Genomic DNA, 25098 nt, shown 5'->3' on the forward strand with positions numbered 1-25098 from the left:
TTTAATGACTGTGGCCCAAGAAGGAGAAGTAGCGAGGGCCCAAAAGGCAGAATTAAATTAATGCTTAAATAATATTTTCAAATGTTAGATAAAAAATAGTCTGAACCATTCTAATCTCCAGGACACAATTAACTTGTAAACAAGCTTGATCTTTTCTAATTTAAATCCAAAATAGGATTGCAAAGTTATCTAAACTCTTAGACTCTTTTATGTATAAGAACTGGTCTTTGACAAGGTGCCTCCTCACCTTTCACCAGGCACACAGTAAGTGTTCCCCTCAATACTTGCTGCCTGATGCATAACTGGGATAAACTTTACATGTGAAACCCAGTTAAAATATATTCCAGTGCCTGCTTCCTTGGATTGATGATTTCATGAATGATGTCTGGCTTTTCCTGTTTCCTCTGTAGCCCATAGCTCACTGTGGTGGGTTTGTTGGATTTACTATAAAGGTTCTGTTCGCACCCTGTGGGTTGGGGTGAGAATTAGGATTTATGCATTTACTTCTACTGTTGCATTGTTTATACAGCTTTGGTTTAGTTTTGATTCCCCCCCCCCCTTTTTTTTGTGTGTGCCTTTGAGGCTCTTCCACAGTGTCAGCTGCTGACTGATAGTAGGAGAACGGCCTCGTGGTGTGAATGAAAGAGACCTAGCGGTTGGTAAACAGAGATAAGGAATAAATAGAGCACAGGCAAAAGGAGATAGTTCTGTGGGAGCCCAGATTGCCGCCAGTCTGTTCAAGTGAGATGCAGTGCCTGTCCTTTTCCCAGATTAAATTAGTGTGCAAAATCTCCAGTGACCTCCTCCCCTTCTCCCCATACTCTTTAGCCAAGCTGAACAGCCTCTGCTGTAAAGTATTCATTTTATCCAGGGACAAGTTGGACAATAGAACTCTCCCTGTTACTTATGGACAGCTGTCGTCATTCATAGGGCTTTTCAGCATTTCATTTTTCATAGGAGTTAAAAGGATTTTTACCTTGTAACTGAAGAGAGGACAGACATGCAAGGATGCCAGCTCTGAGGTTGCCTGCAATAAATAAATAAATACACACCCCCCCTCTAAAGGATGTATATTTTGTGGCTGCTGCTGTTATTTAGAGGGCTTTAACTGTGATAACATGATTACACTGAAGCATGAACTGCCTGGAGAAATTAACAAGCATAGACAGCAGTACAGTGCTCCCAAAGTTTTCTAAATTAAAGGTCACCAGTGTGAACCTTAGTGAGTGTCCCCTTCCTTTCTTTACCCTTGCTTTTGCTTAAATCTGCTGCCACTTTCTACCTGCAAGTAACTCCCAGGAAATAGTAAACCTGCATGAGATACCTCTGTGGTCCCATTTATTTTTTAGTGATTTACTGCAAATATATTCAGCATTTGACTGATTAAATAGACCTTCGGCAACCTTGAGGGTCACTGTGCAGAGTATGTACATAGAAAATGCATCAGCCCATTGTACCCTGGCAGCTAATGAGATTGGTCGTTAAGTAAATGACACAAAGCCTACAAAAAAAGCTTAGCAGCTCACTAGAGTATCACAGAGTGTCCCTGCACACCACACAACGACACAAACAGTGGACTAACCTAGCCCACCCCTGCTTTATTCTACATCAGTGCTTCCCTGATGTCAGCGTGAGAGGCAGAACAAAGGCTAAAAGGCACACGGTAAGTCAGTCTGACAATTATGCCCTAGGGAGAAAGTAGAGCAAATCTTAGCCTAACCATGGGGTTGAAAGTCCGTTTCTAGACAAGTAGGTCACAGTGAAGGGATTTTTTTTCCTTTTTGTATCACTTCAGGAAGTGGAGAAAAATATCTCTAAAATCAGTGATGGTTTCTCTCTCTCTGTCTTTGTCATCTTACAAAAGTTTTTTGAATTCCAAAAGTAACGTGGAACAGAATGTTCAGTGAACCTGATGTTGTGAGTTAGGATGTGATGGGAGAAGTTATTCTTTAACATAACTGCCACACTATAAGCACTACCCCAAATGTACATTCAGATCTGATCAACTTTACAGGCACGAACTTTCTTTTTCCCTCTCTGTAAAAATCTGTGTAATAGAAATGTGTAGCTATGAATGCATACATATTCCAACCTACTGGCCAAAGATTTACAGTCCTCAATAAATGGTACAGTATTTAGAACCATGTATACTGGCAGAAAGCTGATAAATATTTTATTTTTTCAGAGAGAGTCCTCAGAATTTAAATGCTGCTGACTGTCTCATACTTGTTTTTTTACTTAAGATGAAATTAAAGAAAGAGTTGAAGATCTGTTGCTAAATACTCATTTTGTTGGTACATACAGCAGAGAATCTAGATGATAACCTGTATAATAACATTTGCTAGTATGTATATCCCTTGATGATGAAATCTGCACTATCAATGTTTAGGCTTAATAGCCCAGGACTATATTCCTAGAAAATGGCAACAGGAAGTTGCCATAAAATCTTGTGTGCATTGTTAAATGTTTTCTGTCTACTTTAGATTTTGTATGCTCAGGGCATATATAAGGTCAAGATAGCCTAATATTATTACAAGATGCTTGTGTGAATTAAGTAACATTTTATTCTAAAATATTCAAATATGTAGAAAAATGCCATTTACTAACATTTCTCCCTTTGCAAACAGTTAATATAATGTAATTAGGAGTCATCCAGTGCGACAGTGGATTTTATTTTTAATTCTGAGAGTTATTAAATTTGGGGAAACAGTTGTCAATGGATGTTATAAAGACATGTCAGAGTAATCTGTTCATTTAGTTAAAACTCTTTCTACTCCACAGAAGACAGCTCACTAAGACATAACACTTACCCAGAGACATTGTTCTCTGGAAGAACAGCAATATTACCATCGATAACATAAACTAAGACAAAAATATGACATTACTATTTATACATATATGTCATCTGCATATACAAAGATCACATACAATTCTACAATATTTATAGTATGTTAAGAATCATTGCATGTTAAGTTGTAGTTGATGTCAACTATCCAAATCTAGCTTTTACATCTTCCTGTATCTTCGACGTAGAAAATTTGGGGAAGTGAATGAGGATGGGTGTGAACAAGCTTAAGTCAGTATAATTCTGTTTAATTTTTTTAAAACCATATGCTAGTAGGTGTTTGTATCTCAGCAACATGTGTTCCATATGTTATCCCAGAAACTATGGAAAATGCAGTAGTCAGACAAGAAGCTTGCTTTCTAAGCTAAATGTTGTAATGTTTAGCTAGCTGGTAATTGTTATGTCAGCAGAGAGTTGGTAAGCTAAAGGGTTCTGATGCAGTTCTACTTTGAACTTTGCTAATTGATATGAAGCGTATAACTCATTGTGCCTGATGGTGTTTGAGTTCTTCAAGTTCAGGTGCAGCATTACCAGCTTTAAAAGAGAACATCGCCCTGTCATGCGATCATCAGGCTATTTTTAAACCCGTGTCAACAAGGGGAAAGGGTATTCAGTACTGTCGCCTCCACAGATTTCTGAGCAAGTTCAGCAGGCCTTTATGGAAATTATCCTTACAAAATACAAGTGTGTGGCCTGGTGAGTTCACAAGAGCAATGCATACAGTATAGCTGTATTACTATGAAGATAATAATACATTAATCAGGTAGTCTAAGCTATACCATTTTAAAGTTTTAATAGCTTTTGATGGTTCCATTTCTTTTCCCCTAAGTTTTCAAGTGTTTTTCTATACCTAGGGTGGTAGATGAGCAAAAGTTTTTTCTTATACACTAGTTAAACTTGGCTACCTGGTCCCCATATTCTTACATAATATATAAGAGTTTTAAAATGCTAATAAGATACCGTAAGTTTTTGGCCTATACACTGTCCTAGATCCCCCCCATGTGCAACTCCAATTTATATTACTTGGAGTTTTATGTATAGATTTGAGATGCTGTATGAGCTTACATATTTACTTAAGTCTTTCTGTGACTTTAATTCTTGAAGCAAATAATTCCAAAACACCTCATTTTCCTGATTTGTTGAGCCTCTCCAAGGTCAATTACAGAGAATCTTCTCTCAGGTTTAGATTCGTCACATCAACCTGTATCATGACATAAAATTTATCAAATAACATGCATAGTAAACTTTATGTCCTAACAGACCAAGATCTGATTGGAGTTTCTGGGCCAAAGTCTGATTGTGGGTACACTGGTGTAGGTCAGAAGTAACTGCATTAACTTCAGCTGATTAACTTTGGATTTATACCTATGTAACTGAGATCAGAATCTCATTTCATGTGTATATAGTTCATGCGGGTCTAGTTGTAGATTATTGTAAACTTCGTATAGGCACAGACAGTGCTGTTGAATTTTAATAATCTTGAATCATTTCAGACCAAAGATCCTGTTTATTTAATGTTGCAGGTTCCCCCCCCCCCCCCTTAATTTTCGTTAGCACCTAAATAAATCATCTTTGAAGCAAACTTGATCTCAATGGCTCTGTTAATAAGTCTCTCATTCTTGCTCATGAAAGTGTATATGTCTTTCTAAAGTTAACTTTCTGCTAACATTTTAAATTACAAACCTCTTACATTACATGGATTGATAGTCTTTCTGTAAAATTTGCTCTGTGATCATAACTTGGCTTGCTAATTCTCAAGCGGGTAACTGCTTATGAAGGCCCTTTCCCTGCAAGCATTTACGCGCATTCTTAACTTTACACATGCAAGCGGTCCCATGGAAGTCAATGGGGCTGCATACTGGAATAAAACTAAGCATTTGTGTAAGAGTTTGGAGCATCAGGGCATCATTAATTTGTTTAATAGATCTTGAGAACATCTGTTAGGTAATTTTTGAAGTTTATATACCTACATAAGCATTCCCCTTCACCAAGGAGTTTTGATTTTGAGCCACTTATTTGTCCTCCTATACCCGAACAAAACAAGTTTTTAAAACTTGTTCAAAATGTCGGACATTGTGAAGAACTAAGGTTCTACTTTCTTCCTAATTTGCAAGGAGTTTCCACGGGTGACTTTCATTAGTGACAGTAAGAGTCACCTATGTAAACCCCTCATCTATCAAAAGGTAAATAGACCCCCCTCAGGGCACATGTACAGCAGCTGGATTGGCACAACAAAATGGTAATGGCTCCAAAGGCACCGTTATGGACTATCAGGTCAATAATCCTTATGCTAAGAAGGATTTACATGATACAGAGTAATGGCTCTGTCATCCCTCAAGTCAAAAATCCACTTTTCAAAAAGCGTCAAAATACTGTTTTGGACTCTCCGCATCAGATACACTATGGTATTGAATAAAATAACATATGTTCTCAAAATATATAATTAGACAGTTAAAAATCTGTATTTAAAATATTCAAATACATACATCTAAATCAAAATACATTATGTGATTTTATGACACTATAATACCCCTGATGTAGACTGTTCTTCTCTCACAGGTGAAAAAAATTGCACTTAAGAACCTTGTGAACTTTTCTCCCTTTATTATGTCAGAAGTTGGAAGACATTTGTAAACAAGAATGTCGTGTTTAAATAGTATGTTTTATGATGTAATCCAGAAATAATCAATTTAACTCACTTCTTTGGGCTTGGTTTTTAATACTAGTGTAATTTGACTTTCTACCATTAGTTCGGACTTAAGTTTGAATTCCTATTTTTGTTGTTTTGTCACAATATTACATACATATTCCAGATCCTGTAACATAAATCAGGAAGATTTATGCAAGATAACTGTGGAAAGTGAAATCTGAGATTATGAGGTATATTTTAACTTACCCTATTTGCATCATACAACTTCACATGTCAAAAAAGGGCTAACAATTTTTCCATAGTGTGGAGAAAATATTATACTTCCCAGCAGTGTAACTTAATCAGCCTGGCTAAATTAGAACACAAACTATAGAGATCCATGAAATCCTAAACTGAATGGAGTATCTGAGCGATATGAACTACTGGTTTGGGTATTTTGTTTTTCTAACATATTGGATGAATTCAGTACAAAACATTTTCATTGTGTCTCTAAAATTTTGCAGTACTAAGTGTCATTTTGAAATACGGGTCTAAGAAGGAATCGTCCTATATATAAATGCCAAACATGCCATGAACAAAATGAAGTTGAACACATGAATCCATCTGAACAACAGCAATTCTTGGTCAAAAGGAATAAAATCATAATACTAAACTGTGGGGTCAAGCTATTTTATGGAGGGCTCTCCCCATTATTTGTGTGAGAGGCAGCAATGTCTACAAAAAGGGTTAAAGAAAATGCATTCTGTTGCATCTGCTTACTAAATCCCTTACTTTAGTAGAAATTCAAATTTTGTAAAGATTATTCGTTTTATTGATGCATATAATTATAATCACAAGCCATCTGCTGATTTGGCAGGCATGGTTAAAATTCTCTAACTCTCATAACCTTTCAAGTACAGTGCCCTTGGGACTCTATTTCACTTTTATATTTTGGAAAACATGTAGGGACAAACAAGCGAGGTCATCTGCCGAAAGTCAGACCTGTAAAAAATTAAAGAATAGAGATCTTGGAGGTTGCTGCTGTTTTTAATAGTAAAGAAAGTATTTTCTCTTTTTGTTTCTGACTTCAGGAGGGATTATATTGGTTTCCATCGTGCACTTTGGGAATTTGAATTTTTTCTAGGGATTAAAGCTCTGTCCTCTCACCGCTGGGCCTGGGTTCCAAGTCTAAACTAGAAGAACAAATATTGTTCAGTTTGGTTGTCACAAGTGAATTAAACAGATTGACCTTGGCCTTCATTTTTTTTAAAAACAAAACCCATTACATTTTTGTTTGAAAATGTTTTGTAGAGAACTTTTTTGGAACCTGATGATATTTGTGTTTCACAGGGCAGCCTCTGTTACATATTTAGCATTAAACTTGCCTTTCACCACACAGATGAAAAGCACATTTTAATTTTGAGGGCTGCACACACTAATAGATAAAACAGGTGCCTAAGACACTTTGCCACAGTCGTTCTGAAACACATATCTATATTTATTATTAGCTTCCCTTAGGCAAGTGATCAGGCACTGTTGTTAACTCTTGTTTTTATTTTGGCAGTAACGAGCATGGCTTTCTTTTTTACATGTGTGGTTCAGCATGTTTAGCCCTCCTGGGTCATGCTTGACATTTGGCTTACTTGGTAGGTGTCATGCCCCCTGGCTCCTTCCAACAGGAAAGCTCAACAAGAGAAAAGGGAGTGTCTAGGAGACACTTGATCTGTAATTATACTGAAATGATTGGATTTTGCCAGAATGTCGCAGGACAGCACCAAAGTTATGGACGAGATGAGACAGCACATTGACAGGCATGGGTGCATTAGGGAGGGTTGGAAAACCTTGGAGCAGATGGGAGGGCTAAGGGGCTGTTCATTATTATTACAGGAACCTGGATGTCTAAGCCAGGCAAATTGTCCATCGCTTGCACTGTCTTGCTTATTGCTGCATTGCCATATTTCTCACAGGAGCAAAGGATGCAAACCTCCCTTCTGATTAATTAGTATATCTGAAGGCCTACATACAGCATGCATATTGCTTTACTTCTTTTAGAGGTTTGAATCTCACCCTACACCCTCATTATGGCAAACAGGAGGGAAATGCACATGTTTGAAAATGTCTTCACTGCTGAAACTAGGGAAACAGGCCGAGAGCAGCTCTGGTTTATTTCACAACCAATTAAGTATGACATCTGTTGAAACTCAGGAAATAAGTCTCCCTTCCCCCTGTTCATATACGTACTTAAGCTGTCTTTGAATATGGTGAATTTTAATATCAAGACTTTATTTCTCAAGAGTGGATCCACCAACTAATTGAATAAGACTGAAAAGATGGGTTCTTTGAGTGTGACTGCAAAACCCCACTTCTGCAAACAGAAATTGTGTATTTGATTGTGGAAATGCTTCTTTGTGTACACAGTTACCAAACTTTATTGAGCAAATGCATGTCTGTGGTACACAACATAGGCATTTTTGGATGCTAGAACATTTTATGGGAACTCACTTTTTCTTTGTATTTTCTGAAATCTTGCATCAACCAGAACACACTGAAGAGAACAAAGAAAGTGCTAGTAAGGATGGCAAGAAATGTCTAAAATACAGTAGGATTGTCATTGGCTCTGTCAGATCCCGAATAGACAGCACTCCATAATCACACAAGCAACACACTCAGCTCATCACAAATAGTGGATCTAAACTTGAACAAGCCAACCATGAAGGTAGAATTGCTGTAATTCAGGTTAATAAAGAAGTACTTCTCATACATCAGAAGTGAGCTCACATGAAAAAGCTTACACTCATAAGCAAAACTCTTATTCCCTTTCTAAAATATTGTCCAGTACAAGATTTAAAAATAGGGCATTATAGTTCATAGAGAGGCACTATCTCATGGAATATTTGCAAATTAATTTACATCTGCCCTGATTAATCTTAAACACTGTGTTGTACTGGTGCTTTGTCATTTGGGTATTCTCTCTCCTTGGGCAGCTCTGTTGAGTTAATCTTGTACTACCCTTTCTAAAATAGAAAGTTAAGAGACCTTTACTGGGTCCCCATTTGTATTAAATCATGGTCCTCTTCTTCATGGCAACGCTCACATCTAACTCATCTTTTCGTTTACACCAGTGGCTCCTTCTTCTAGTTAGCCTGTTTTATTCGCCCTCTCCTCTCTTCTCTGAGATGTCTATGCTGCTGCTTCATTAGCTCTCAAGAATAATCTCCTTACCTCACTGATTTTCTTTCCCTATTTTTAAAATGCTGCTCAAAATCCACATCCTAAAAACTGTAAACTATTGACCCACTAATGTAGCTATTGATGCCTCCTGTGCAGTCCATCTCTAGTAAGACCTTAACCCCCATAACTATTCTACACACATCACATTTGTCCTTATTTCCTGTCCCTACAGATTCTCACTTCTTGTTGCAATTTCACTGGAGCAAGACTGGCATGGATGATTTATTACAGACTTGGGTCAAAAGTCTCCTTTCACATACACATAGTATTGTTGAACTTGGGTATGTGCACATCTCTCACCAATATGGATAGGGATCAGGATACCAAAGCTGAGTATTCCTGGAAGTGTCTGAGAGGAGAATTTTGCCCTTAAGCTTTATTGTATCCTCTGGAGTGTATGGGGGTTAAGCCCTTGTTCTGTGTTTGGAGAGGAGAAGTTTTTCCCCAGGATGTTCCTTGCCCTATAATTAGATAATAAAAGATAAAGAAAACTACCAACTGATTAACTGTTTCAGATTCATACTGATACATGGTAGAAAAAGCCACCATATCTATCAGTTGCTCAAACTGATAGACTCCAGATCTAACATCAGTGGGCCGGGCATTCTCAAGAAAGGACCCTCAGATCTGGAATTCATTTCTCCCTTTGGTCTGAAAGCCTCAAGTTATGGAACTTCAGGGAATGGTACAAGTTTAATCTCTTTTCTCAAGCTTTTACCTGGTAGGTGGGGTGGATTGGAGAGAGGGGTGGGTATACAATTTTCTTTGGTGTTTTTTTTTTCTTTTTATGTGTCTGACGTTATAGAAGTCATGTATGATGTTGCACTCTAAGACTTCAGTAATTGAGAATATTATATGAATTTAAAATATATATTTGTAATCTTGGAGTGTATTTATCCTGATATAATGTTTAATGTCTTGAGGATTATATAGTGTATTTCTTATATTTAAAATATTTTATGATTTCATTTTTCTTGTGAATATTTGTATATAAAGTTATAGGGACAGTTTCTCAGAAAGGACTTGGGCACTTTGCACCACCCAGACAAGGCAAAAGGACTAGAGATTGTCTGTAAAAATCCAGCTGAGAACCCCTCCAATAGAAGTGGGAGAGTGGAGCAGAGCTCCGCTACCCCACGCTGACCCTCAGCTGCCACGTGGTCCCTATGGGATTGTGTGCAACTGATGTAACTTGGAGCAGCTGTTCACCTGCCCTAACTCACATCATGTCCATGGCTGGCCCAGATTGGCCCTAAGAATCAGGGAGCCATAACCAGCCCCCTGACACCCCATTACCCTTTCCTGACTCTTACTCTAAGCAGAGCTCAACTGCATGAGTAAATCCAGCCCTAACATTTTGCAATGCCTCTTCTTACAGTGTATATACTTACTTGATAGTGGTGTATTTTATGAAACATCTAGGATTTCTGTGTCTCCTGTAACACATGGATGTGTCTGAGGATTAAGATCAAGACCAACATGTTACAAAAAAGGGTGCAAAATTGAGTTGTACAATTTCAGTGGACACAAACCAACAGATTCACTTCTTTCCTTTAAAAGTAAAAATCCAAGTGAATTGCAAGTGAATCTTAGGAAAATATACTAGTTTACTGACAAAACCAGCAAGTTTCATGACCACTTTCCTCACGATAGATTTTCCCCCTCATTTATCCTTTCAGTGGTTGCCATTAAAAAGTTGCTTTTTATATAGTGCCCAAAGTATGTTAGACTAATGCCCAATTATTTTAAAATGATGTTTAAAAGTAACTAGCTTTTATCTACAACACTACGGGAATTATTTATATTATAATAATAATAATAAATTAATAATAAATACAAATAGTCCCTATATTTATTTATTATAGGGAATAATATTGTAATGCTGCAGTAACACTAATCATTTTCAAATTATAAATGTTAACGTAAAAATCCAAGTGAGTTACAAGTGAATCTGAGCAAAATATAGTGGTTTCTTGACAAAACCAACAAGTTTCATGACCGCTTTCCTCACAATAGACCTTTCATTCATTTATCTTTTTAGTGGTTGCCATTAAAAATGTGCTCACAGCAGCATCTATGTGGTGAGAACTTGTCTGGCTTGCCAGAGGAAAAGGGGTATTTACCCCTTTTAAGAGGCCCTTCTCCCTATAACAGGTAGAAGAGGGGATAGAGGGAAAGTTTACAGAGTTGAAGCAGGAAAGAAGAGAAGAGCAGGAAGCAATCGGGATTGGTCAGGAGAGAGTCACTGCCCTTCCTGATGACCAGAAGAGTGGGGGATATTTATATTCTGTACATTCATGTAAAAGTCCTCTCATACTGGGATCGAGCAGGCAGCACCCACCCCCGCCCACCCACAAAATTTGCAAAAGTACCAGGTTTCCTCATGAGCCACTGTGGGCATTATGCTAGTTGCCCCTTTGTGTGGTGGGAAGGAATTTTTCCATCACTGCCAAATTAGCCGAGACAGGTTGGGGATTTTTGCCTTCCCCGCAGCTGGTTTGGGACTCAGTGGGGTGGAGCAGGCGGTTTAGGCTATAATGTCACAACTTAGTACATACAACTTATAGCCAACGTCCAGTGCAGGTTTTCAGTATGGAAGGGATATGGTTATTAGATAAAATGAATTTGAAAAGGGTTTGAAGGCAAGCATCCCTTAGGGGAACTGAAGAAGGGGAGGAAGCATGCCAGGGGGGCTCCTATATTTGGAACAGTGGGGAGCTGATCCCTCCACTCCTTTTCCAGCCCTCTTTCACCTCCTGTGAGGGGAAGGCAGCAGGATAACTGGTGGGGGATTATGTGGAAATGATAAAGGGAAGCATGATGACCTGCACTGGACAATTTATTGTCAGGTCCTCCCAGATATTTCAGGTGAATAAAGTGGCAGCCTAATTAACCCACATCCATTGCCTCCTGTCCTCCTCCTGGCATGAGCAGCCAAGTTGCTTTCATGTAGTGCCCAGAGTATGTTAGACTAATATCTAACTATTTTCAAATACTGTTTAAAAGTAAGCAGCATTTGTCTACAACTCAATGGGAATTATATAAATAATAATACTATAAGTATTCCCCATATTTATTTATTTACTATAGTGAATAATACTGTAATTTTGCAGTAACTAATCTTTTTCAAATGGTAAATGTGAACATTTTAAAGGCAACTATGTGCCAGTGTGTGTCCTTCAAAACTTAACATTTCCCCCCCATTTTATGGTGATTTTTGGTATTCTTTATCCTCAGAATGTAGAAATATCATAATTAGACTGGTAATATTTAAAGGGCAAAGAGTAAATAAAAACATTTTAACTCAAACCATGAAGGTGACTTCATGGTTTTTATCCCCAAAGCCTTCAGGGGAAGTATTTGGCATGCTTCCTCCCTTTTGCATTTCCAAGGTGGGAGCCAGCAAGAAGGCACATCTTCAGCCTAAGAACAAACTGTCTTCCAGCACCCTGGTCCATTCATGATAGGAGAAGAAACAGTCCTCCTCCTTCAGATAGAACACCAGTGAGTCTTACTATAGTCTGCGTTCCAGGTTAACCATATTGCACCACAGGTAAGATTGAAAGTTGAACCGAAAACTCCATCCTTTTTTAGAATCATAGAATATCAGGGTTGGAAGGGACCTCAGGAGGTCATCTAGTCCAACCCCCTGCTCAAAGCAGGACCAATCCCCAACTAAATCATCCTAGCCAGGGCTTTGTCAAGCCTGACCTTAAAAACTTCTAAGGAAGGAGATTCCACCACCTCCCTAGGTAACACATTCCAGTGTTTCACCACCCTCCTAGTGAAAAAGTTTTTCCTAATATCCAACCTAAACCTCCCCCACTGCAACTTGAGGCCATTACTCCTTGTTCTGTCATCAGCTATCACTGAGAACAGTCTAGATCCATCCTCTTTGGAACCCCCTTTCAGGTAGTTGAAAGCAGCTATCAAATCCCCACTCATTCTTCTCTTCCTCAGACTAAACAATCCCAGTTCTCTCAGCCTCTCCTCATAAGTCATGTGTTCCAGTCCCCTAATCATTTTTGTTGCCCTCTGCTGGACTCTTTCCAATCTTTCCACATCCTTCTTGTAGTGTGGGGCCCAAAACTGGACACAGTACTCCAGATGAGGCCTCACCAATGTCGAATAGAGGGGAACGATCACGTCCCTCCATCTGCTGGCAATGCCCCTACATATACATCCCAAAATGCCATTGGCCTTCTTGGCAACAAGGGCACACTGTTGACTCATATCCAGCTTCTCGTCCACTTTAACCCCTAGGTCCTTTTCTGCAGAACTGCTGCCTAGCCATTCTGTCCCTAGTCTGTAGCGGTGCATGGGATTCTTCCGTCCTAAGTGCAGGACTCTGCACTTGTTCTTGTTGAACCTCATCAGATTTCTTTTGGCCCAATCCTCTAATTTGTCCAGGGCCCTCTGTATCCTATCCCTACCCTCCAGCGTATCTACCTCTCCTCCCAGTTTAGTGTCATCTGCAAACTTGCTGAGGATGCAATCCATACCATCCTCCAGATCATTTATGAAGATATTTTTCCAGTGTAGCCTGAAGTTTCTCAGGATAGAGAGAAAAGGCCACCCCATCTCTTAGAAGATTCCTAAAGGTAAAGGAGGGTAGTACAAGATATATTGGAAAGAGGAAGAATGTGTGTGAGGGTCCCCTGGGGTTTCAAGACAGTCTAGAAAGTGTGTTGGATGAAGGAAATAGTGTAGGGAAGGAGGTCCCTGGGCCAACCTGAGTGATCTGAGGTTTCTGTGAGTCTTTCACCTTGGATAGTGAACTTCTAAGAATTTCATTTTCACATTAAAATCCAAAGCTATGTGTGAGAATTTCTTCTAACGCAGGAATAAATAAATAGATAAATAAACAAATGCATTTTGAATGCCCTTAACTGTACGTTTCCTGGTCTTTCACTGCCTAGACTCACTAAGCTTCTGGGAGCAATGGGGAAATGAGTGTCTCATATTGGTCAACAGTGAGTGCTCTCGTCAAATTAAAGTGTGGTTCTGCTATTCCCAGTGACTCTCTAAAAATGGTATCTTGAAGTCTCAGGTTTATTGTTGCCTCAACAATTTCCAGATCAAATTTGTTTAGTTTCTAACTGCCATCCCTGCAAACCCTGGAACTGGAAAATCTTTCTGTTCTGCACTGTCAAGAGTAATAAATTTCCAGCATGCCATATTCTGACCCTAGTTACACCTTGTCACCGTCATTGTCTTCAGTGGGGTTGCACAATTATAACAAAGGAAATAATTTGGTCCAAAAGGTATGTTAACAATTCTGTTGAAGATAGAGCAGACAGAGCTCTTCTATAGTTGTGTTGGGTTTCCAGTGTGAACAGAATAAAAAGCTGTAAAAACTTACTTTGGTCTCTGAAGTCAACAAATATAATTCTGACTACACACGGAGCAGGTCAACAGAATCAGACCTTTCCACACAGACATTTTTTTAGAATGCAACCATAGTTTAAGGACACTGACAGCTTATAAAGATTGATTGAAGCTTGGTCCCATTGAAGTCAATGGCAAAACTCTCATTGACTTTAATGAGCCTTACATAGTCTTATTCAGTCCTTAGGAGTGAGGTTAAAAAAGGAGAAAATTGGATCTTCCAGGTTCTGGTACAGATACAGAAGATGACCCTATTCCCCCAAGGTAAAATATGTTTACTTGTTTCTGTTTTTTTAGTGGTATGAAAATATCATCAAAAGATTATTTAAAGCTTAGATTTTGTCACAATAGTAAAATAAACTATTTCCCCAACATAGTATTGTATCCAGTATTGTCTGTGCTGCTAGTTAATGATATTTTACAAAGGGTTTTACCACTTAACACACTAGTGTATTCTAAATAAAGTTTCTTACTCAAAACACATGGGGAACATGCCAGATCAATATAGATGTCTGGATTCCTCAAAATAAAGTGCTACATTAGTAATAAAAAAAATCCCATGCATGTCTCTTAGTTTAGGTGGCTTGATTTTTCAGGCGGCTTGATTTTTCAGGCCTGTTGATTAATCCAGTGACCTTGGGAGAAACATTAGTGCCTTCTGAATAACAGATATTTGCATGAAAAGAGATATGAAAATGAAAGGAGTTTCAGGTATTTTTTTAAAACTGCTTTGCAAAATCTTTGCACAACAAACATCACCAGTATGTAAACAGAGCTCTAGTTACTGTGTTTGTCCACAACTAGAGCTACAGATGAACACAGTGTAGTTGTGTGATGACAGGAACAGCTGACTCATTAGTAGAGAGCAGTGAAAGGTAATTAACCCTGGGAAAAGTACAGCTGCCATGCGAGCTGTTCCTTTCTGTAGGATCTGATTAGAAATTAGTGTTAAACCACTGTTTCTTTTAAAAAAAAAGGTCATTGATAATTCACTTTCACTCTCAGGTGTGGCCCCCAAAAGGGGCCTAGGATGGTACCTAATGCACAAAAGGTTTTCAATCTTAAAAAGCATGTTCAGCGATCAGTACACACCCATTTGGCTGTTGCTGGAGGGTTTTTTTTAATTATAAATATTTCCCTGTCTTCAATTGTTGTGAAGACAGTCTCAAAAATCTGTGGACAATGCACAGAAATATATGACATATACAATTTAATAATTATTTCACATAAAGCAGGTCTTGGATACACTGTTGGATGTTGTTATCACTTAACTGAGGCCTGGCCTAGACTTAAAAGTTAGATCGACATAGCTACTACATTGGTCAAGAGTGTGAAAAATCCACACCCCTGTGCTGACCTAACCCCCAGTGTAGATGCAGCTCTGTCAACAGAAGAATACTTCTGTCACTGTTGCTATCATCATTCAGGGAGGTGGTGTTCCTATGCTGACAGAAAACCCCCTTCCATCATTGTAGGATGTGACACTATGGGGTTATGCCAGCATATCTATGATGACATCGCTATGCTGATATAGTCTTCGTAAGGTTTCAGAGTAACAGCCGTGTTAGTCTGTATTCGTAAAAAGAAAAGGAGTACTTGTGGCACCTTAGAGACTAACCAGTTTATTTGAGCATGAGCTTTCGTGAGCTACAGCTCACTTCATCGGATGCATAGTCTTCGTAAGGTAAACCTACCCTGATTACGTACTTCTTTTTGCTTTGGAAAATGTTTCTGATCAATGACAATGCAGACAGCCCAAAAAGAAATTTCCCTTTCGTTAGAGTGAGTAAACAAAGGTTAAATAAAAGGGAATAGTCCCTGAATAAAAAAGCCAGCAGCTCCTACACTTTTCTGCTAATATTTTGGGATTTGAAGTGCCAACAAAAGAGACAGAGCCCTTGATTTCATGTGGGATCCAAAGGACAGGACAGCCTATAGTAACATATTCAGACTCATTATTCAGGATTCAGGCCTTCTTATCAAAAGTAATATAACTATTAACTAAAGTCATAAGCGTGCTATGGACATTTTCAAAAGTACCACATTTGGATGTGTGTTTATGACATTTCAGAAGTTTATAACCATCTTAAATGATCAACTCTTCAAGGCAGGAGTTCCATCTTCATATATCCATGTGGCTGGCACCTAGCACAATGTGCGTGCTGTCAGAATATAAACAATAGGAATATGAACTACTGAAGTCAATGGAAGTTTATCATTCACCTCTGTGAACCCAGGATTTCACCAATGAATCTGAATGTAAACTGTATAGAATCACAACTATTGGTAACACAAACAAAATAACATTTGATACATTTAATCTCCTAGATAGCCATATTCTGTGCAGATGACCTGAATTTTCCATAACAGAATGACTGTTGGAGCATTATTATTTTACTAATAGGATATAACAGTTACAATAGATAGGTTTCTAAAGCACCATTTTTTTTTTCATTCTGTATCAACGTTAACCTTAGAAGTGCGTTTAGATCTTTTCTTACTCTGTGTCTGTCACACTCGTATCAGCCGAAACTTTTCCCTTTCGAAGTTGTTCCCTTTAAATGCAATTTAGTGTTTACTGTGTCTATACAGTATGTGAATTCACACTTACAAAAAAAACCAGTGCACATAATTGTTGTAAAGTTTTCATCAATGAGAGAAAAAGCATCCAAATCAGAAAGGACTAAGTATATTTGCTGAGAGAATGATTTACACCTAATATTAAAGCATATAAGCCATTAACACAACAGACTTTTACAGGACACATGTCTGGGTATATGGATAGTGAGACAATCTCCTGATTTTGTGAAAAATATGGCAGATAAAGGATCAGCCACATCTTTCAAATTACCTCGTCATACATCATTTGTCCCTTAGTCGCCATTCTTCTTGGAAATATTGTATTTCACATTTTTTCTTGGGAAAAATTTGAAGAGAAATAAAAACCATTTTTGGAAAAAAAACCCAAAACCCTATATAATATACTAGTTAGGTAGCAGCATGAGTCTCAGAGAAAGCTGAAGTATTGAAGTGCTGGTAAACTAAATGAATGATGATATTAATATGTAGCACTTTTATAACATGCTTCATCCATAGATGCAAAATGCACTTTACAAAGTAGGATAAGCATCATTGTTCTTATTTTTAGTGGAAGGTTAAATGACGTGACCAAGGTCACAAAATACATCAGTGTCAGAGGCAGGAATGACATTTTCCTGAAGCCCCATCCACTTCAAGGTGCCTCTCTTGTATATGATGTGACAGAACCTTGGTCCTGGTACAGATTTTTGTACTGCTCCTGTAGCATCAAGGGATCAATTTATCCATCCTCCTGAGGGAAAGGACAATCCCAAGATGTCATAATGCTGCTGTAGTGGTTTTATACAAACCTTCTCCTGGGTCCTGGCATAGCCCAGGAAAAGGAGAGAATGGTCAGAATGTTGCTGCACACCAACGATCCCTGGTTGCTAGAACGGCCCCTTAGATCTATAGGCAGCTGGACAAAACCACAAAGACTTACAGACACACACACACTCTGGGCCTGTGCTGAACACATCTTGGTCACATGAGGGAATCCAGCCTGATAAATCTATTAAATGCTATGGTGTCAGGCAAGTAAAACCCTGTTCAGTTGTCACATATGGATGGTCTTTGTTATGTGTTTTTCAAGTTTTTTCTCTGTTTTTCACCATGGTCCCAGGGACCTAAGTGTAGTGCAATAGTGCAAGCAAGTCTCATTGTCTTTAGTAGTTAGCGTCATTGAAGTCTCTTAGGTGGTGACAGACTGTACTTCACATGACACTCCTGAAGTTAATGAACATGTATGATTTGCATGTTGAAGGATGGCACACTTCTTCCTTTTGTGTGACTTTCCCCACTCCTTAGAATGCGTCTGTCATGCCTAATGAAGAGAGAGCCCGCTGAAGAAGATGAATGCATCTGAATACTGAGTGGTGTTTGTCTCTTTCTAAATAATAACTTGTATTTTGGATTCATTGTACCATTTGGCTCCAGGTCTAAGAGTGAACAAAAGACAATAATTAAATAAGTTAATTAGCCACATTTCCTTATACTGTATAAGGAGTTTCTTTATACCAATTCTAGCTGTAAAGTTACTCCCACAAAATTTGGTTAGGACAGCTAGAAATCACAGGCAAGAAAAGTAGTAACAGAGATTAAAACCTTAAATATTTGTGAAGTGATGATCATTTTGACAGAGCCTAATCTGCTCTAACACATCTTTAACAGCTCAGTGCTACAGTGATATCACACACACAAAATCCCCTGGGCGTCAGCTGAGTCCCATCAAATATCATGTGAATTTTACATATGCAAGAACTTCAGCACTGTACCCTAAGTAGAAGGACTAGTGAGTAGTGCTACCCTATTCTTCCATGAGTTGTATGAGTGCTGCCATTATGTAACTGAAAACATAAGAATCAAACGTAACTGACTATAGTTTTTTGTATGAGCCAGGCTTTTCACTTTGGGCTCAGTTCTGCAACTGCTAAGCACCCCCTTTTGATGTGCTGAGCACCATCAACTCCTGCTAAAATCAACTGCAGCAGCTCCTCACACTCAGCACCTTGCAGCATCAAGGTAGCAACAAGCATCAGGAAAAATTGCACAGACTTAAAAGAGTAAATACATTTTAAAATAAAAGCACCGCTATGTTACAGAATCAATGGCGTGTGCTCTTTGAACTTTGTATAAAAAGTGCTTTGAAATCATAAGGTTGTTATGGTGTAGTTTTACTCAAAATAATGCATATCATCATAACACAAGCCTTGAAGTTAAGTGCTTAGTTTAATGAAAGTAGTTACCAGAGTTCCCACAGGAGAACAGAAAATAACTTTTAGTCCTTTTGAAGTTATGAAGTAGCTTAAAAAGAGGAAGAAGAATAAACAAGCTTGCAGAAGTTTATTATTCAGTGTTTCATGCCTGACCAACTCTAAAAAAGAAAAAATTCTGGATAGATTGAGGTATTAACATTTTCCAGCTGAAATCCATAATTGCCCATCAACAAACACAAAATCACATTTCAACTCTTGACTTTGTGCTTTTGCCCCTGTGTTCTGAGTCAGGGAGGAAACAGATTTTTCTAAGGCTCTGCTTTAGAATTTTGTTAATAAACCACATCTTACTGGTAAAAAAAATATCATCCTGAAGACAGTAGTAATACATTGCTAAACATAACAACTCATGCAATCTAAGGTCTAACTTTATTATTCATCATAAACACTCTCTTCTTAAAGGCCTGATGGGAGGGAATTGGGAATTTATCATAGTGAAGATGTCTTCTAGTGCCAGCTTCATTGTTTTTCAGTTTAGCATTGAGATGTGCTCTCTCTGAAGTGTTAATGGAGGTCACTGTTGTTGCTCTCCTTTACTATGTCTAACCAAAAGAGTTCTTACATAGTTGACCGTTGAGAAACAAAATGATGTACTTTCCTGTGTATCACCTTCAGCTTGTGAACCTCTAAAGCAGCAGTGATTAATAGGACTTTTACAAAGTTTCTGTGTAGTTACAAGGACAGCTTCAATCTTCTGTCATTTTTTTGCATTAGCTATGATTATGCTTTTACCTCCAAAATAAATTTATTTTAAAGGTAACAATACAGACTCAGAGAATAGCTTATGTTTCATCTATATTTATCAGCACTCACTGTACATTTGTGTCTTCATTACCAGGAAATATTAAGGGACATTGTGCCATCTATTCCTGTTTACAGTTTATTATGCAGAGATAGGAAACACTTAGCATGTAAAATGAATGTAGAAATTATTCCTGGATAGAAACACGGACATTTCCCACTCGTTGGCTCTTTCTCCTCCATCACCGGATCAGAGTGTAATTGTCAGTAATCAGGCCTGCTTGCTGCTGATAAAACCACTCTGAATGCTAGCAGCCTTCTTTGTGTGATGACTCAATTATTCCAGAAGTGCCTCATCAAATCTGCCCCATCAGCTGGGCTAATAAATAAGGAGAAGAAACTGGCCCCCCAAAGCAAATTATAAATCCATTTGCATTAACCATTTCACTGGTCCATGATCTAGGCAGAAATAAGCATGGCAGATTGTGTTAAGCTTATTTGAATATGTTTATAACATTTACAGCGTGCAACCTTTTTCTTTTTTTTTTTTTTTGCACAAGGTGTTGGAATGATCAGTCATGAATAACATCTAAATGCAGTTATGTTAATTACAGTGAGGCCTCAGGCATCTTTGAGGGATATTTTGTTGCTTAAATCAGGTGAAAGTTAAACCCTTCTGCAAGGCGAAATATGATCTTGCACATGGCATTGGAATTACTGCAGTGTTTAAAAGAGCGAGTGAAGGAGGGCGGAGGGTATATTTTTACAGGTATTGAAAGGACAAATGCTGCTGTTATAAGGCTTTCCAGCACAGGCAAAATGACCTCATGTTCATCACAATGCAGTAATAGGTAAAACAAAATTAAGCCTGATGTTTGGAAATAAAGCACCAATCTAATTAGAATGGATTTTTATTTATGTAGCGCAAAAGTGCACTGATCATTTAATACAACTAGGATAAAGACAAGTTCTCTGCCCCAAGGACATTCCAATCTACAGTCCCGATCCTGCCAAAACTGATGTGCATGAGTCATGCTGTTGAAACCACCAGCCCTACTCATGTGTTTAACATTTGATACATGGTTCTGCATCTTGCTGAAACAGGACATAAGTGTGTGCATAATATTGAAGATAATGAGATTACTGCCCTGTGTAAAGTTCCACACATGCTTAAGCCTTTGCAGTACCAGGGCCTAAATCAGAATAAATCAAATGGATTAGAATTTTGTTTTCTGTTGCATCTTGCCTCTTCAAGTTTAACGGTTGAGGAATTTATAGATCTTTAAATTTCTTAGAATATGTTATGTTACTTGTGCAAAGAGAGACCATTGCCTCTTATTATACATATGAATAATTATTTTTAAATTACACTGATAAATGTGGTGGGCTTTGTTTCCTTTTATATTTTTTTTATTCTAGGTTGAATGTTCACAAACTGCTCTGGATGACAATTTGTTTAATACTTTCATCATTACAGTTGATCATCTAGGGTTGCAGTAAATGAAGGAAAATCAGATTCATCAGTAGCAAACTAATCTTGATGTGCAGAGGGAATATTTTCCTTCCAGATATCGTACAGCTTGTGTATTACATTGCCTATACTGACAGAGAAAACAAACTCACATTTTCTACATCTACATTTTCAGCATATTTATTCTTCATATTAAAGTTCTGAGGAATCAACATTTTTAGAAATGATGAAGGGTCTGATTTTGCGATCTGATCCAAGGGACTGGATCCTTACCCATGTGCACAGTCCCGTTGAGATCAGTGAGACACTTCAGGGGCCGAGGGATCAGATTTCAGGATCACAGTCCAAGCTGTGATTTCTATCAGCATTCTGGTATGAATCATGGATCTTATTAGGTTTGGACTTTGGAGTCAACGCTATGCTTTGCATTAGAAGTGGCTATAAACAAAAAGACTAGTAGCAAAGATTCAGCCATGACTTGCTTCAGCTGGAAGCAGTAAGAATGACAAGGAAATGAAATATTCTTTCCATCCTTTTTGTGTGTAGATTTTACCATTCAAGTTGAATTTGCAGTGTCCATTTGCCCTTTATTGTGACATATATCCTTTCTGGTATATAAGGCTCATATGCAGTTAGAAATCCTATCTCAGCTGCACGGGTAGTAGTGGTGTTGACAGTAGTGAGGACCTCATGCAGTAGATCTCCAGTCCTGTGCACATTATGGAGGGGATCTCCATGATAAGTCTCCTCAGCTCTCCACTGACTTGGTTCAGTGGGTTCATTCAAAGCCTGGATGGATTGGGCCAGACCCCTTCATTGGGAGGTGCTTGGGGACTATGGTGATAGATGCCTCTGTAAGAACCTGGAGAAACAGATTAACAGGGCATTTCCATTATATATGCCAGGTACTCCCAGATATTATAAGTGAATACAGTTCAGCTTAATTAAACCACATCTATATCTGTGGCCTCCTGTCTTTCTTCCAGCATGGATGGACAATAGAGGCTGCTGGCCAGCTGCAGAGATTGCCTAATGGGTTGGGTTAAAGGATATCATCTTTCAGACCTGCACTGCAGCCTAAAACTCTTTTACTTGGGCTCTGTACTGTCTCTCAGCATTTGGCCCATAGTTAATTTTCTTAGAACTAGTGGATTAAAAAAGGCTATTGATTACACTTCTATAGTGAAATAAATATGTTGTTCACCAAATTACTATCGAAGAGCTAGGTATTGGAGTAAATCATAATCCATCCTTTGTATAAGAGAAATAATTTGCTACCTGCAATATCTGATCCTACCTAGCATTGTATTTGAAATATAAGAGGTTCTTTGGACTGGTGACACAGATGACACACACATCACGTCACATTAGGTATGTCATATCCCAGGACACAATGTAATCCGACATACCTTGTTGATAATGTGACGGCTGAATTACAATATATTACAGTTTTAAAGAAATATCATATCTTCTCCAGAAGGGTGTGCTTACCCAGGAATCAGCTGTATGGTGGTTAGTCCCTCGTTATTTGAAACAGAGGGCCAGCACGTCTAAAACTATTTATTGATAAAGTTATATTTGTAATTAAAACTTATAATTTGTTTTGTTGTGTGTTTTATAGTCTTATTGTTATCCTACTTTGATAATCTCTAGTTTATAAAGATAAATGATGGTCTATAACACAAGGCAGATAGGAATCAAATAGAAAATTGCACTGTTGCATGCACTTTTTCCACAGAGCCTTTTTAAACAACGATTTTTTTAAAAATATAGTTAGTTATTATGTAAAAGTAAATGTGAAAAGTTATATATTTTTGTGCCCTTTGTGCACTTTGCCAAGAGGATCTCAGCTGTGCTGTCTTAACTCTCAGTCCCTCAGGATGAGAGAGACAGCAGATGGGGTTAGGGCAGAGGGCTGATGCATCTGACAGCAAACGGCCTGGTTGTTGAGTGGAAGCTGTGAGCGTCAGGAAGCTCCTTTTCCCTTGAGAACCAACTAACCACTGAAGAAAGTTGAAAATGAGCCCTTTGAGAAACGCTATTAAAAGTAGTAAAAAATTGCAATTGTGCAGATGATGTGCTGCTGTGTGGTTATTCGAATGCTAATGAGTTTGACATTAGGGAACTCAGAGGGTTTACAGCTACTCCCTTATGTGATTTAGGTCTTTATTGGCAATCTTTGAGAAAATAAATGGAAAATGTATTGCTAATAAATACATAACATGATAGGATTTTAGACAAAAAGGTGCTAAGTTTCAGGCTTTAGAAAGAGCTTTGTTCACCAGCATATGTCTGTTTTCAGGGATCTTTTTGTTTTAGGTTAGTGTGCTGCAAACAAAGAGGAAAAGGCAGGTGGGAAGCTTTAAAACTCTTGTGTTTTTTTAAACTGCTGTTGAACTAGAATAATGAAAAAAAAGGCTTATGAGGGTAAACAACACCTTCTCCAGCAACTTATTGGTTATAATAGCTTAAAATCCTTTTTGCTGCTGGGCTCTTTATCATTCCCCCCTTTCCCGCTATGCTATTTTGTTGTCTATTTTGCTACTTGATAAAGTTTTATTCATTTTAATTAAAGCAATTGATAGGATTTTAAGGCAAGACTTGATCTACTGAGAGTCAGACATAAGTTAGCTGTTAAATAAATCCCAGTCACCCTGAAACAGTCTTCCAGTTTTTCAAATGACATATTCAAATTGTATTGACAAGGCTTCATCAAACTTTGTCAACTGCATAGACAAATTTGAGATTGAAGTTCCAAACATTGGAGGATAAATTTTGCCATCAGGCTGTACTGTATGCGCTAATCATGCAAGCACTGACTAAATACACTTTACAGTATTTCAAAAGGAACTCAGAAGTTTTAAGTGCTTCTAAACTGAAAAGACGTCATTCTTGTCACCAGGGGCAGAAGTGGCAGTGATAGACTGTATGCAAATAACTGAGCACAAAGGACTTGATTTCCATAGGCACCACTACTCTGAACTCTTACTAAAGTCTTCAGGAGCCATAGGTTTTTCAGCACTTTTGAATATAAGGCTTGCAGTACTGTACATCCACATATCCCTGCTCCTGCAGCTCATCTTCACTCAAAGCGCCCCTTGATGTCAGTGGGAATTTGCTCAGAGAAAGGCTGTAAAATCGGGATCAGGGAAACTTCCTTCCTTTCCTTAAGTTTGTTTATATAGGAAACACTGGCATAATGCAAATATTTTAAAATATTAGCACTTTTAAATAATTAACGAACACTCAGCAAATTTGCAACTAAAGCCTGCAGTAGTTTAGAATACATCCCATTCCACACCAGCTACCAAAACTTTGTTTTTCTTAACAAGGAGTTATAAGAAATCTCTGAAGAGACATGCTTCTGTGATATAAAGGCATGGATTTGTATTTTTAAATATAGTAAAATGGGAAACTTTTCTTGCTGTGGGTCAAATTCTTAAGCTTTGGATGAGTGCATTAACACTCTAGCCAAAGGTAGTTTAAAAAGAAAGTTGATTTTTATTTTGCCCCCTTTAACAGCAGCACCTTTTTGTGTGTTTACAATGTAACTCGACAATACTATGCAAGAAAGTGGTGCACCTGGATATTTTCCCCACTTGATGTAAATCAGTCCCACTTCATCTGTGTTTTATGTAGTGTATCTGCATTCTTTCTTTCAGAGAATGAATTTCAGGATAGTTTGTTAAATCAGAAAAGGTACCTTGGTCAGAGTGACGGATCTGGTCATTTGGAATCTGCACAGAATTTCACCCGGAAGCAGGCAAAGGTGGGCGAATTAATTCATGAAAATGAACTTCAGTCAAAGTATGTTTCTGTATTAAGCTCAGGAAAATATGTGATCTATTTGTAGCATTGCTATTTCCATTGCAGATGTGTTAATTTTGGCTAGTATTTAGAATATACCAGTGTGCAGGACTCAGGTATAACAATGTTTTAC

At 38.1% G+C, this 25098-nt stretch overlaps 1 protein-coding gene across 1 annotated transcript in view; it reads left to right on the forward strand.

The window, feature by feature from the left end:
• ST18 (ST18 C2H2C-type zinc finger transcription factor) overlaps nucleotides 1-25098 on the forward strand; it is a 210571-nt gene that overhangs the window by 84959 nt on the left and 100514 nt on the right. Inside the window, exon 2 of the mRNA XM_043539630.1 lies at nucleotides 24821-24927. The gene's annotated coding sequence lies outside the window, so the exon portion shown is untranslated. The remainder of the gene's footprint in view (nucleotides 1-24820; nucleotides 24928-25098) is intronic.

The sequence above is a fragment of the Chelonia mydas genome, chromosome 2 (genome assembly GCF_015237465.2).
Source record: "Chelonia mydas isolate rCheMyd1 chromosome 2, rCheMyd1.pri.v2, whole genome shotgun sequence".
Classification (NCBI taxonomy): domain Eukaryota; kingdom Metazoa; phylum Chordata; order Testudines; family Cheloniidae; genus Chelonia; species Chelonia mydas.